The following is a 13,953-nucleotide window of genomic DNA, read 5'->3' on the forward strand; positions in this document are numbered from 1 at the left end:
ATCCCAGAGTACGCGAGTGGGGTTTTCTTTCAGATGAAGCTACGGAACTAGGAAGGTGCTCCAAGGTCTCTCTCAGGCCTGACTTGCTGATGGGCCTTCTGTGCACTGGACCAGACTGCAGCTGGTCTGGAGAAATCTCCAAATATAAGACCCATACTGTGGGCACTGGCTCCTCAAAAGCAACTGCGTAGCTTTCCAGGTTTGCTTCTACTGATGGTGTAGACAGATCCTGTACATCCTTTCAGAAGAGCTGATTTTTCACTGCTGCTGTAAACCTCTGTTACTGTAACAATTAAGAAATACCAGTGCCACATCAGATCAGTGTGGGATTGCAAACCTTAGCCTTCCAGCAGCGTGAGCCTCTTCTTACTGACATTGATTTTGTATCCAAGCACATTCATGGACTTCTGTGGGGATTCTCTTAATGTCCTCCAAACTGAGATCTACACTGAAATGTATTTTCTGTTTGGTGAAATGTCGTGTCTGTGACCATACTCTGCATGTTGTAAATGCTTACTCTGGGAAGCATACTGATACTGGCCTAAACAGTATTTTTTTCTAATAGAGGAGTCCCAACACCTGGCTAGCTTTGTATTCTTATGGAGCTAACCAGGTTACTATTGTGGGAACAAGATATATTAACTTGATTGTAAAACTGTTCTCTGTGGGGGCTTGTTTTTATGACCCTGGATTTTAGAAGATTTCGAAATACATTTGCATTCATGAAAAATGTATTTTAACATAATGGCTGACAATCCTGCTAGTTGTAACGAATTCCTTTGATGGTGAGCTACGAAGTCCTCAGTAGCCCTGGTAGAGGTACAAGGTTTCTAATCCATTACTCTCCCCTTTATTTTATTTATTTTATTCAAAAGCTTCCCTTTCCAAAACCCACAAAGGAAGAATAGGAAGCAGTCATCAATGTGGAGGTGACTTTTCCACTTCCTTCTCTCTCATGTAGTTGTTAACAGTAATTTACAGTTGCTCAGTTACATTGAGAAGGCTGTGATCTTTCTAACTAAAGTAATAAAAATCAATGTGTTGTTCTTATTAATTTACTGCATGCCATAAAGGCTAACAAATTGTACTGTACTAAAAGAATATTGCCGAAGTATTTACTAAAAAGCATAAGATATTGAAAGCAATTCTTCTTCCCATGGACTTCCTTACCTCTATGGGGAAAACTGTCAGCATTGGGCATGTCCATCAGCTGTGCTGTATGGCAGACCTGAGAAGTATTGTACTTTTCTGAATATAAAGGAGAAAAACTGCAGTGGATATTTTTGATGCATGCACACATCTTTATTTACATCTTTGACTTGAGTTGTGCCACCTGAACATGATTGCTATCTTAAGCAAGTAAAAAAACCTGAGTGCTTCTGGAGTCAATGGAAATTTTACCATTTATTTCAGTAGGACAGGACTTTTTCTCCCATATTATTGTTTTTGGCACAATTCAAATTGGAATGTGGCTTTTCAAGTGTCTTAATGATAAAATCTGTATCATTAAACCAAATAATTTTGAAGAAATAGTGAATATGAAGATTGTAGCTGACTTCTGAATTGTATTACTGTATGACAGGATCTTTCAAAAATGGACAGAGGGGCAAATTGTCTGGACTTGAAAGTTGAGTTGAGACCAACAAATTTGTTGATGAAAGGTAACCAAATATTAAATAGCTAGTAGTCAGGAATTACAGGGTCACAGTTAGGAGCCTGGTTTATTTAACATTTTCATAGATGAAGAGGTAAAGGACAACCCATTGCTGAAATTTGCAGCCACTGCTGAGCAGCAGTCTGTCATCCCTGTGGCCTCAGATGTGTGGAAGAATCCCAGAATCCCAGAATGGTTGAGATTGGAAAGGACCTCCAGAGGTCACCTGGTCCAACCCCCCGGCTCAATCAGAGACATCTAAAGCCAGTTGCCCAGGACCATGTCCAGACAGCTTTTGAATATCTCCAAGGATAGGGACTGCACTCCCTGCGCCAGTGCTCAGTAAAACAGTGTTCCCTGATGTTCAGACAGAGCCTCCTGCGTTTCAGTTTGTGCCTGCTGCCTCTGGTCCTGTCACTGGGCACCACTGAAAAGAGCCCAGAAGCTCCATCTTCTTTGCACCCGCCCCTCAGGTGTTTATATACATTTACAAGATCATCACTCAGCCTCCACTCCAGGCTGAAGAGTCCCAGCTCACTCAGCCTTTCCTCACAGGAGACGTGCTCCAGTCCCTTCACAATCTTCACGGCTTTTTGGTCGGACTCATTCCAGTATGTTTCTTGTCATGTACAAAAGCACATGTTAGCATCATTCCCAAAGGCAGAGCTTCTCTGGGGAGGGGCAGGGACTTAGCCCTGCTTCTCTGCGCATCCTCTACAGGCACCCAAGCACACTAGTCTGCAATGAGATGGCTCCGTGCTCCTCTACCCTGTGGTGGGGTTAGAAACCTGTGGCTTCACGGTAGCATTCTGCTGGCAAAGGGGCTGCTGCACAACTGTAGAGATCCCCAAGTCCTCAGCGAGAGTAAACAATCCTTTCTAAAATAGAACTTCCTTGTTCTGCTCATGTTATAATAACCAAACCAGCAAAACACAGGCTCTAGGTGAAGGACCTGCGCCAGTGGCCAAACCAGCTGTGTAAAAGGAGCCAGAGTGAAAACAGTTGGGGGTCTAAGTCAGAAATTCTTCTTAGCATGCAGTGGCTTTGACTGTGAAGTTAATGCTTGTTACTGTGGGAAAGAGTTTATGTCTGATACTGGGCTGGTGCTACAAATTTGTCTGATTCCCTTTGTAGGGTGTCCCTGTGACAGCTTAACCAAGGTGAAAGACCAGCTTTGCCAGGCCACCCTGAATGCAGCGGCCATGCTCTATCTCAAAGCTATTCTGCTAATGGGCAGGAGTATATACTCAGAGTTCAACTGGCAATAATTTCGTTTGCTGTAACTTGATGAAGTATGATGATTTTGCACGTGACAGCCTAAATTTTCCATTGATCTAGGCTGAACTACTCTCCCTAATTTGAGATAACAAATAGCAAGCTGATCATAAACAAATAATGAACAGAAAGAAAATTTGAATTGACTGAATAGGCTATTTGCTGTGAAATATTCACTCAACTCTATAAATAACATTTGGTTTCTATCCAGAGGAGGAATGATTTACTTCACCGAACAGGTACAATAGAATAAATAACAAGACCCTAATACACTGAATCAAATGAGAAAATAAAAACTGTGATAGATGTGACCTTTGGAGAAATGTTCAATTTTGTTTGTCACAGCTTGGAAATAATACAATGCACCTACAGGAGGTAAGAGCCAGGCAGAAGAAATGTCACTGTTTTCTGTTATTATCTTAATGTGGAATCCAAGTTTATTAACAGATCTAATATATTTTAATAGATTGCTTGTTTTCTGTTATTCATAGAGGTTTTGTATGTGGAATCACAAATGGGTGTATCTCTCCACCCTCTGCTTTATAGCTCATCACTGTCACACATGACATCAGTATTGCTATAATGTGCTAATGTCTGCAGTTTTTTCCACAGTATTCCTGAGTCTTTAGTGTGCTGATGAGCTGGTTTTATACTTTATTTCTTCTGATTTAGGTCAAAACAATGACTTGCACACGGATGAGTCCCTTGCAATACACTTAATGCACTTCCAAAACAGCACCAAGTGACAACTCCCATTTTTATTCCTCTGTTAGTCTGCATGGTCAGTATGCAGGAATTTCCCAGAGTCTTTACTCACAGACCTTATACCCCCAAAAATTAAATCTTTGGTCTCATAAAGACCATCCTCAAAAGAGCCCTGGCTACCTTATGTTCCTTCTTCTTTTACAATCTACCTTTAAGGAGGGAGCATGTGTGTATTGACATGCAAATCCAAGCTCCAAAGAAGTGACCCTGCTGTGTCTGACAATTTCTCTATCAGGTACCTTTTAAAATAGAGTTAAGCTGAGACTTCAGCCAGTCTGCTCATTTGCACATCAATATCCTAATGCTCCTCCTCAGCACTGGTGATGGCCCAGTGTTGCCTTTAGGATAAGGTGACTAGCTTTGATATTTAGAGATACGCGCACATTAGAAAGCTGGATGTGATCCTGGATAAAGTTCCAGGAGTGTTTAGGCCAGCTGCACTGGGCAGGACTAGTTAGTAATACCAGTAAAAGCTACAACCTGGAAATTGCTCATCACATGTCTGCACTGTCACAGGGAAAGATGTGCTTTGGGCACCTGTAGACAGATTATACCAGCAGAAGTGTCATTTCAGTGCTGGGACATCACCTGCTCTGGAACTTCTGCCAGTGCCGCTACGTTGGCCAAAGGCACCTCTCTCTACCACCCTGCCTGGCCTAACCATGCCGGTGGCATCCTGCTGCACAAACATCGTCTTGGTGGGTGGAAAGTGTACCTAAAGAGCAACGCTGAGGAAGTGTGAGTCAGGTGGCTTTCCAAGGAGGAGGTGAAGAACAGACCTGGTTATGATGGGACAGCATGTCTAAGACCGGCCATCCCTTTAGCGCAGCAGAGATGCAAACTCCAGTTTACTTCCAGTGTTCAACACTGAAACCCGAAAAACACAGCTGAGGGAAGTAAAAGTGCTGTTTGCTGACAGCAACAGTAATTAATCATCAAACAGTTCACAAGGAAAAGTGACAAATTCATCCTTGGGAAGCTTTTAACAAACATATTCTAGCTCAGTCACCCACCTACTGCATTTCAGAGTTAGGACCACTACATGATGCGTGACAGTATCATTGGATCTTTGTTGTCTTCTTTGCATTTAGTACTAAAGGGAGGCTCTGGCCTTGTAAAGATGCTGCAATTAGTGTGCAATACATTTGTCCTTTAGGATTTAGGGTGGTTTTTTAACTTTTTGTACTAATGATTTGTGCTACTAACGCCCAATGATAGCTAAATGTGAGATACAGGTGCATTCTTGATGGATTTTGGCATTTACTGCTATCTCATAGCAATAGAAGCTATTTCTGGGTCTATCTTCTCAATGACATCAATAACTGAATTTCTTATTGACATGAATTATGTTCTCAGCTGTGTCTTCATCCAGTTCTTCCTTCCTTCCTGTTCAGACTCGACAGTGCTTGTAGAATTGCTTGGAGAGGAAATCTTTGAAAGTTTGAAGTTTGCACCTCATGGAAATACAGCTGTTAATAAATGCTGTGATCTATTTCCTGTGTGAATGTCTGCTTGTATAATTGCAGTGAAACAATTCCTGTGAAAGTTCTTTTTGAACTGTAGCCTTCTGTAAGAATAGAAAAGCACCGTGTCAGGTCTGACCATATATCTCTGCCTCCTGTCATACACAGCAATAAGTGATGGATGTGGAGGGTGTGACAAGGAAAGCACACCATGAAATTGCTCCAGTCTGCTCTCTTGCTCTCTTGCTGGTTTGCACCCTTTTTTCTAGTTTTCTACTGGCCTGATCCACTGAGTGGAGGGCACTCGGCACCTCTCACCACGTGCTTTGTATGACTTCATGAAAGATGTATTAATCTTGTCAGGTCCCTGGCATATGAACTGAAAGCTGCAGAGAAAAGTGCGCCTCACCAGCAACCACTGGGTTAAGATGGGCTTTCCTCTGAGGACAAAAGCCACAAAAGAAGCTGTCATATAAGTTGTGGAGGAGGGTAACACCAGTATGGCTATTTCAAGTTTTGCTGTCAGGGAAACTGCTAGTTCTTGATCTCGCTTGTGTTACATGTACAGAAATAATCTCTTCAGACTCTGGAAATGTTAAATTTCCTTTTAAAAGCCCAGGGGGGGAACTCAAGCACACAATCAATGCTTGTATTCTACTGGTCTCAATTTCCAGACTGTTTCCAACTTTTGAACAGCTGCTTCTTCCATTTTCCTCCTATACCTGCTAATCAAGGAGTGACCAACATCTGAGTGGAGAAAATGTTAACAAATTCCACTGATAGCCTTCTTCTGTCAAGTCTAGAATTGTGGTTGTTGGGTAACATTAAAGTAAATTAACCCTATAAAAAAACCAAAAACAATCAAAAAAACCCACAAACCCTAACCCCCAAAGATTCTGAAATTCTAATATCTTGATATTGCCAAAGTGTTGTGGACTTGCAATGCTTTAATGAGCCGTGTTGCTGCCAGTGAAGGACCATATCCTCAGTCAGGAACCATTCCTAACCATCTGACCGACATCCTTTAAGCATGGAAATGTACGTTACAATGTTTTCCTATTTAATTGCTCCGATTTTATTTAGAGAGGAGGTTAGGGTATTAGGAAACACCTTCAAAGCAAGTAGAAAAGATTAGTTGTGGGATAGGTAGGAGGCTGTTTTCTTGCTGGGATCTTCAAAAAGCAAAGATTTGTAAAGCTTTCAAGATGATTGGGGACAGGATTGACTTCTTGTTAAATCAGATAGGGACCTAATTAGAGATGTATGAAAGCAACAAAGCGCCCTGCAGCAGGCAGTTTCCCTGCTGGGAGAAAACTCACTGAAACATAAGGGTAAGGCTAATAGCAGCTACTAAGGGGAGAGAGAGAAAGAAAGGAAAGAAAGGAAGAAAGGAAGAAAGGAAAAAAAAGAAAGAAAGAAAAAGAGAGAAAGAAATGAAAGAAAGAAAGAAAGAGAAAGAAAGAAAGAAAGAAAGGAAAAGAAAGAAGGAAGAAAGAAAGAAAGAAAGGAAGGAAAAAGAAAGAAAGGAAAAGAAAGGAAAGAAGGAAGAAAGAAAGAAAGGAAAAGAAAGAAAGAAAGAAAGAAAGAAAGAAAGGAAAAGAAAGAAAGAAAGAAAGGAAAAGAAAGAAGGAAGAAAGAAAGGAAGGAAAAAGAAAGAAAGGAAAAGAAAGGAAAGAAGGAAGGAAGAAAGAAAGGAAAATAAAGAAAGAAAGAAAGAAAGAAAGAAAGAAAGGAAAAGAAAGGAAAGAAGGAAGAAAGAAAGAAAGAAAGGAAAAGAAAGAAAGAAAGAAAGAAAGGAAAAGAAAGGAAAGAAGGAAGAAAGAAAGGAAGGAAGGAAGAGAAAGAGAAAGAAAAGGAGGAAAGGAAGAAAGAAAAAAGAAAAAGCAAGAGAAAGAAAGAAAGAAGAAAAGAAAGGAAGGAAGGAAGAAAAAGAAAAAAGGAAGGAAGGAAGGAAGGAAAGGAGAGAGAGAGGAAAAGAAAGGAAAGAGAAAGCAAGAAAAGAAAGGAGAGAAAGAACCCCAAAACAAAACCACATCCCTTTTAACTGTTTTAACCCCTCAAGCAATTGGACATGCTAGTCAGGGTTTAGAGGAGATAGCCTAATGCCTCGTATGAAGACAGGAGACTCAAATCTGTTGCCAAAGGCCATAGGGAAGTGTTGAAAAAAAAAGACGAAGGTGGGCAGCAGATAAGCAGGTATCTCCCCTCCAAGTAGAGGGATGAATTAGCCTTAGAGTTGCTAAACTCCGGATAACAAATCTGCCTAAAGCCTTGCTTCCTCATTGGGAAAATAACCTTTGAATGGATCTCTGGAGCAAGAGAAAGAGATCAAGGAAAATGTGTCAATTTGGGATAATAAAGGAAGCAGAAGGGCCATAAATAGAGCAGATATGCATCCCTAGGCAGCATCCACCTTTTTTTCTTTTAGCAATTGACAGTGGCCCTCAAGGTGCTGTTACACATGATGGGTTCTCAGACTTGATACTACATTTCTTCTTACTGCCATTTGCATAATGTATGACTCTTTGCTTTCCTGTATCTGAAACAATCTTTTGATAGAAATGTGAACACACAGGGGAAAATTATCCACACTCCATCTGTTTTGGTGCATTCGAATTGGAAATAGATGTTTTTCTGAATGCATTTTTACAAATGGAATACAAAGACTAACCTGAAATTTTTATTTTGCATTTCTTTTTTCTGTTGTAACCAATAGAGGCTGAAGTCTGGCAACTGAGAAACCTTCAGGGCAGAAACTTGAATAGCTTCACTTACAAACATTCTCTCATAGAAACAGGCATTCATAGCTCAGAAACAACATTTCTGTGTTCAGCACAAGCTAGGCAGCCTGGCATGATGGACCTTCTTTTGCACTTTCTGAGTGAAAAAAATGCTGTTCATTGTTTGCATGGGTAAAATTATAATTACTTTCATACATTGCAGCATCAAAAATAATGTCCTGAAAAATTCTTTAACAGGAAATAGTAAACAATCGAAATTACTGAAAAATCATTTGCCTCTAAGCATGATAAGCTCTCTCACTTAGCACTAAAGAAGTGACAAAGGTCATGCCTGTATGTGATATCATTCTAGACGAAAACAAAACTTCTACTATTTTCCCTAATAAATGTTGACTACTTCAGCAATGCTTGCATGTGTAAGTAATATATGCATGCTCTGCTAGTTTAATTTTCATAAACTTGATTGATTCAAATGTTGACTTTACTACCACAGCTTTTATATCTTCATCTAATCAAACTACATGTTTATTATTTCAATTTTACATATTTTAGTAATTAGACTGTGTACCTTAATGGTACAGTAAGATTTTGCATAGTTTACTAAGGAAAAAGCTGACTTGTTACTGTTTCCTACTTTAGTGCGGTATTCTTAATTCTTCTGGGCCAAGCTAAGCTCTTCAGAATTTACAGGAATAGTGTATGATCAAGTTGAAGGAAATTAAATGAGACTCAATTCATTAACTCTTGCATCCCAGCATTACTCCTGCTTATCACTTGGAACTCTTCCTCTGCAGCTGCCTTCACCTGACATAGTGGTCATAGCTTTCCAAATTCATGCAAATGGACCCAATCCCTGTATTATTCTTACAGCCTTCTACTTGGAAAATAAAAATGGCTGGGATCAAAACCTGCAACAAGTACTTAGTTTTGTCTGCTCCTTCCACTTTCCTGTCATAGACTCAATACACAAAAATCATTTGTTCTTCCTTTCCTTTAATTTTACTTTCCAGATAAACTATTCAAATAGCATTTGCAATTTGGAGTGCCAAATTCAAGACTTCTAGTGAAAATTAAAGGTGTCTCTAGTTGGATATATACAAAATGAGACTTCCCAACTTGCTGGTCAGACTTGAAAAACTTAGCCTTCAGCTTTAGCAATTGTAACTCTTGTCCTTTGAAATATATTTTGGTCTTGTTTGCTGGCCTCCTCATTTACCCTTATGACAAATCTTTTTTTCACTTCTTGCCCTTACATAATCAGACTTGTAAACATATAAACTGTATAAATATTGAAAGGATTGTTTTTCATCTCCGCATATTTTCAAAAGGTTGGTAATTAAAAAAGTTAAGGAACTAAGTCTCCATTTTATCACAACGCAAAAAAACTTTTTTAGATAATTTGTCATCAAAATATTCAGGTTGATTCAGAAATCTATTTTTGCTGATGTACTCCATGAAAAATAGCCTCTGTGAGTTGCCAGTGTTCTTGGATGAGGCTAGGATTTCTGGGGAAAGGGATAATTCAGGTACCATTTGAAATGTATACTCTTTTTGTTCATGTTTTATATTACCAGAGGAGCTGTTATGCTTCTTTTTAAAACAGATGATGTGATCAATACATGAATTAATGTAATTTATTGATTAAGCTTTATATGTTTATAGTTTGACTTCTATGTCTCAGTGGTATTATGTTTTAAGCAAGTTCCTTTATGCGATTTTTATAAACAAGATGATAACTGAAAATAGACCTGACAGGTAGATTGTATTTTGGCAAGAAGAAAGTGTAGATTGAGTGGCAAGTATTTTTTCTTTCATGTTCTCCTTCCCTTTACCACCCTTTGTTACACTTTCCAGCATAGGCATACTGCATCCCTCAGGTTGGAGTAGATTTGTGGCTGACAAGGGCTTGAGCAGAAGCGCTGAGGAATGTGCTGGTGCTGCCGTGAGTGGCATCCATGATTTAGTAGGTGGCAATATCTCTTTGGAGTCGGAATTGAACTGCCAACCCAGTCTGGAGTTTCAGAGACTGTGCTGATGGAGCTACTGTGTTTGGGGTGAAACTTAAAACCAAGGTCCTGTCTGTTTGTGGTCATTAAAGACTTCTGGCATACGTCCTCTACTAAGCTGCTGTATGGTATTGCATTAAGAGCTGTATTTCAGAAGTGGATTAAGAGATCCTTTTGTATGGTTTCTAAAGCACTTTAGGATTTTGGGAATAAAAAAATACTATATAAATGTAAGTTACTGTAATATTAAAATGAAAACACTCACTTTTTCACCTCTCAAACGGGAGCACCTCACCTTTAAAAAGAACAAAACCAGCTCAAGGTTTCTTTAGCATGTAAACTCAGAAGATGTTGTCCAGATGTGGGTCAAGATCAGCTTTAAATCAGAGTTTGGGTTTCAAGTTAAAGGCTGAACCTTGGCCAAGTTTCAGATTCTGGCTTAATGGCAGGGAAATCCCGTAAGAGCCTCCAGTGAGATTTCATCTCAGCATCGTGAAAATTTCATTAAATCACCTGTTCTCCTGAACCCTCGTATTTGCCCTCATCTTCGGAGAAGATTGCTCACCTCAGGCTGTGAAAGATAAAGGAGGGGAGAGACTGGATTTAAGTCTTTGAATACGACAGTGCTAAGACCTGGATGGCAAGGGTTCATGCCTCGTAGTCTCACTGGGGCTTGGTCCTTGTGCCAGACATAGAAATAGGTTTGGAAAGAGGGAGAGAAGGAAGTGCTACACAATGTCATGTAGCTTTACTGCAAGTCTTTCACTGGTCATTTTTAAGAGCCTCTTGGTAAGCAAAACTGTGTAGGTATTTAGGCAGCACTTAGGCTTAGATCTAAACGATCCATGCATCATTTGCAAATATTCACAGTTAGCACTTTGGGAACCAATGGAAACACATGCCTTCAACCCATCACTTTCTAATTCTGCAATAATCCATTTTGCTGGATACTTAACCTACCTTTGCTCAGATCAGCACATTTCTGTCACACAGGCTGGCAGTACTTGTCTGAGCAATATAGTAGTAGATCGACATTATCTGTAATCAAAGCATGAAACTGTCTTTGCCTCATCTCCTCCATTTACTGTAGGATCTGTTTTAGGACAGAATGGAAATACTTTCTAACTGGCAACTGTAAAAAGGGCTCCATCCAGGTGGGTATATCAAAGAAAATTTCCCTCCAGAATAAAGACCATGGTGGAAAAAGCTAATCTGGGGATAACTCAGACAGCTTTATCAGAGTCTATGTGATAAGCAACTGTGGGCAGAAATATTTAACTATCTGAAAACACAGTTGACTAGTAGTCATGAGCTACAGGGATCACGTCAGGAAGAAATACTGTCCAACAAAATGTGATATGAAATCAGAAAGCTTATGCAAATAAAAGATGACAGGGTCACCAGTTTTACTCACTTAGGTAGGAGTGGCTGGAAAACAGGAATTCTGTTCTGGAAAAAACAAATCCCAATGCTTGGCATTCACTTTTGTCTTGCAATGCAACGAGACCTCCAGCTCAATCAGTTTTAAAGGAAAGAAAAAAAATTCCAGCTCAGAAGATCCATCATTTCAAGAACTGAAGCAAACCCAGGAAATGTAGGTGTTTGGGAATTTGACCCTGTGTGTTCACAGCTTACTCTGTTCCCTCTGACCAGCCATCCCATCCTGGATCCCCCAAACCTTTCCAATATTTATGTAAATAACATCTTCTCACAAAATGTTCGGATGGATGGATCTGCATTTTTCCATTAAAAATGGTTTAAAGTATTCTTTACCTATCATTTTCATTAATAGGTGAGTAGGTGTAAAGGAATGTTACTGTTTGGAGTAGGAGAAGCTGGCAGTCATAGACCAAAAATCACATAGCTCGTAAATATGCAACCTAATCTGTGTCTGCCTGCTGAACAAAATCATGAACCCACTGAAGACAGTAAAAATCTTCCTGAAGATGCATCAGGCTCTCGGTAGAGTCTTAAATTACTTCAGTTTCTGTTAAAACTACAACTTTCAACATTGTGTCCTGTATGTAATGGGTATAACCTTGTAATATTTGCATTACCTTTTCTGTGTCTCTGGAACCAAGGAGAGTACTTGGGCTGAGAACATCACAAGACTGGGACCAGGAACATCAAAATATATGCATGTACTTTAAGTTGTTCCAGCAAAGGAAACTCACTTTCATTCAAGTACTGTAAGTTGATCTCAGTGAGTTTTCTGATGTAATGAACTTTATCACTTTGATCCCCATGAAGAATCCATCTGAGTCAGAGCCAGAAAAACATGTAAATCTAACACTACTATAGGAACATTTGTTTAAAATGAGTAACACATCTTGATAGGGGTTTTTTGATAGCTAAAATAAACTTTATGCAGTAGTGTCTTGAAAGCTTGTTGAAAAATGAATGGATAAAACGTGTTTTAGCTCAAGAGCCAGCCATTCAGTTAGATTGCTTCCTTCTTTTCATTCAGTATAATAAAAAGTTAAATCCTCTGAAGAGTCATTGGACCAAACTGACTGGGTCTGTTATAGTAGAGCACATATGATTGTAAAGAACCGCTTTCATACAGATAATTGTCATGGCAATAGAAACTGAAGCAGAGATGCAGATGCTTGTTGTGCACTGCTAGTGCTGCCAATGGTTATCTGGAAGTCTGCAATCAAACAGAAAGATGAGAGCATGAATTAGGTTGCTGCGCAGAGTTCTTTCCTACCAGGGTTTATGCAAACAAATAAAAATATATATTATCAAATAAAGTTATGCTCCTTCGTTCTGTCCTTTCTCTCTATACCTTCTATGAATATATCAAAAACAAGACCCTGGCAACTGCAGATTTTGATAATAAAATCTGATAGGAATATGCTTAACATATTTATTTCAGATTATTTAAGTGCCCATCAGTTTATCAGAGTTCTTTACAAAAATACAAATTTTGAAGCTTAATGCACGCATAACGGTCATCCCAGCTACATGGCTCTCAACGAGAGACATCTGCAGCCAGTTCCCCTGCAGGCTGTCAGCTGATACATTATCAATTAGCCAGCAGACTGACCAAACACATCTGTGCTGCATTTTGCCTGAAGATTGCTGAATCACGTTGCCTGGTACTCTAAAACAGCGATGACTAAGTCTATTAGAAAGGGCAAGATGGTGCTCAAGCAAATATAGGGAAAAACCTGCTCCCTGTTGTGGAAAAGACCGGTTTTCAAACTGCTCTGTACCCAGCTATGTTTATGACCTTTTCTGTACGGCTCACCTTGAATTTCCCATGTAGTGAATACAAGTAGTCTTCAAGCGGCACCACCAGAATGCTGCAGTCTTAGTTCTTACATGAGGGCAGTTTCTCTAATTTTTATTAAATATTAATAAAATTATTTTATTAATTATTAAATAAAAATATTTAAATACATTTTACACGGTAAAGAACTAAGGGATGATGGTTTCTGGAATAATAGGTGTTAATCATTAGTTCACTAGCTCACATTTAATAAAAGTATTAGACTTGAATGAAAACTGGCAGGAAGAAAATATAAAAACTGAATTAGAAACACCCATTTGTGCAAGAGGCTGGGAGGGAAATGTCAGTAACAAAATTTTCACTGATTTTTTTTGGCTCAATGGTGTATGGACCTCACTACATGCCATAATTTATGATTTCTTACAGGGAGTGTGATGCTGGCATAGCAAGAAACAGCAACTGAGGTGAGTGGCTGGCTGACAAACCAATTTAAGATGATGATAAGCACAGCAATGATGAGAGGATGTGCAAGGGTGAGACTTCCCCACATCTTAACTCCAGAAACGCTGATTAATGAGTTCATTGTAAGCCCCTTGCTTTTACAAAAGCTTTGGATGAGATGAAGTATCAGCAGATGAGTAACAGAAGAGGGCAGTGAAACAAGACAGTAAAGAGGCTAATCTTTCCCAGCTGAGATGGGAAGGTTTTGTGAAAGGACTAATTTCAGGCCAAAAATATTATGAATAATAGAGATTATTTCTGTAAAGGGAACATCAGTTTTAAGCCTACAGGGACAATTTCTAATAATAACACA

This window comes from Falco rusticolus, chromosome 4 (assembly GCF_015220075.1).
Source record: "Falco rusticolus isolate bFalRus1 chromosome 4, bFalRus1.pri, whole genome shotgun sequence".
Classification (NCBI taxonomy): domain Eukaryota; kingdom Metazoa; phylum Chordata; class Aves; order Falconiformes; family Falconidae; genus Falco; species Falco rusticolus.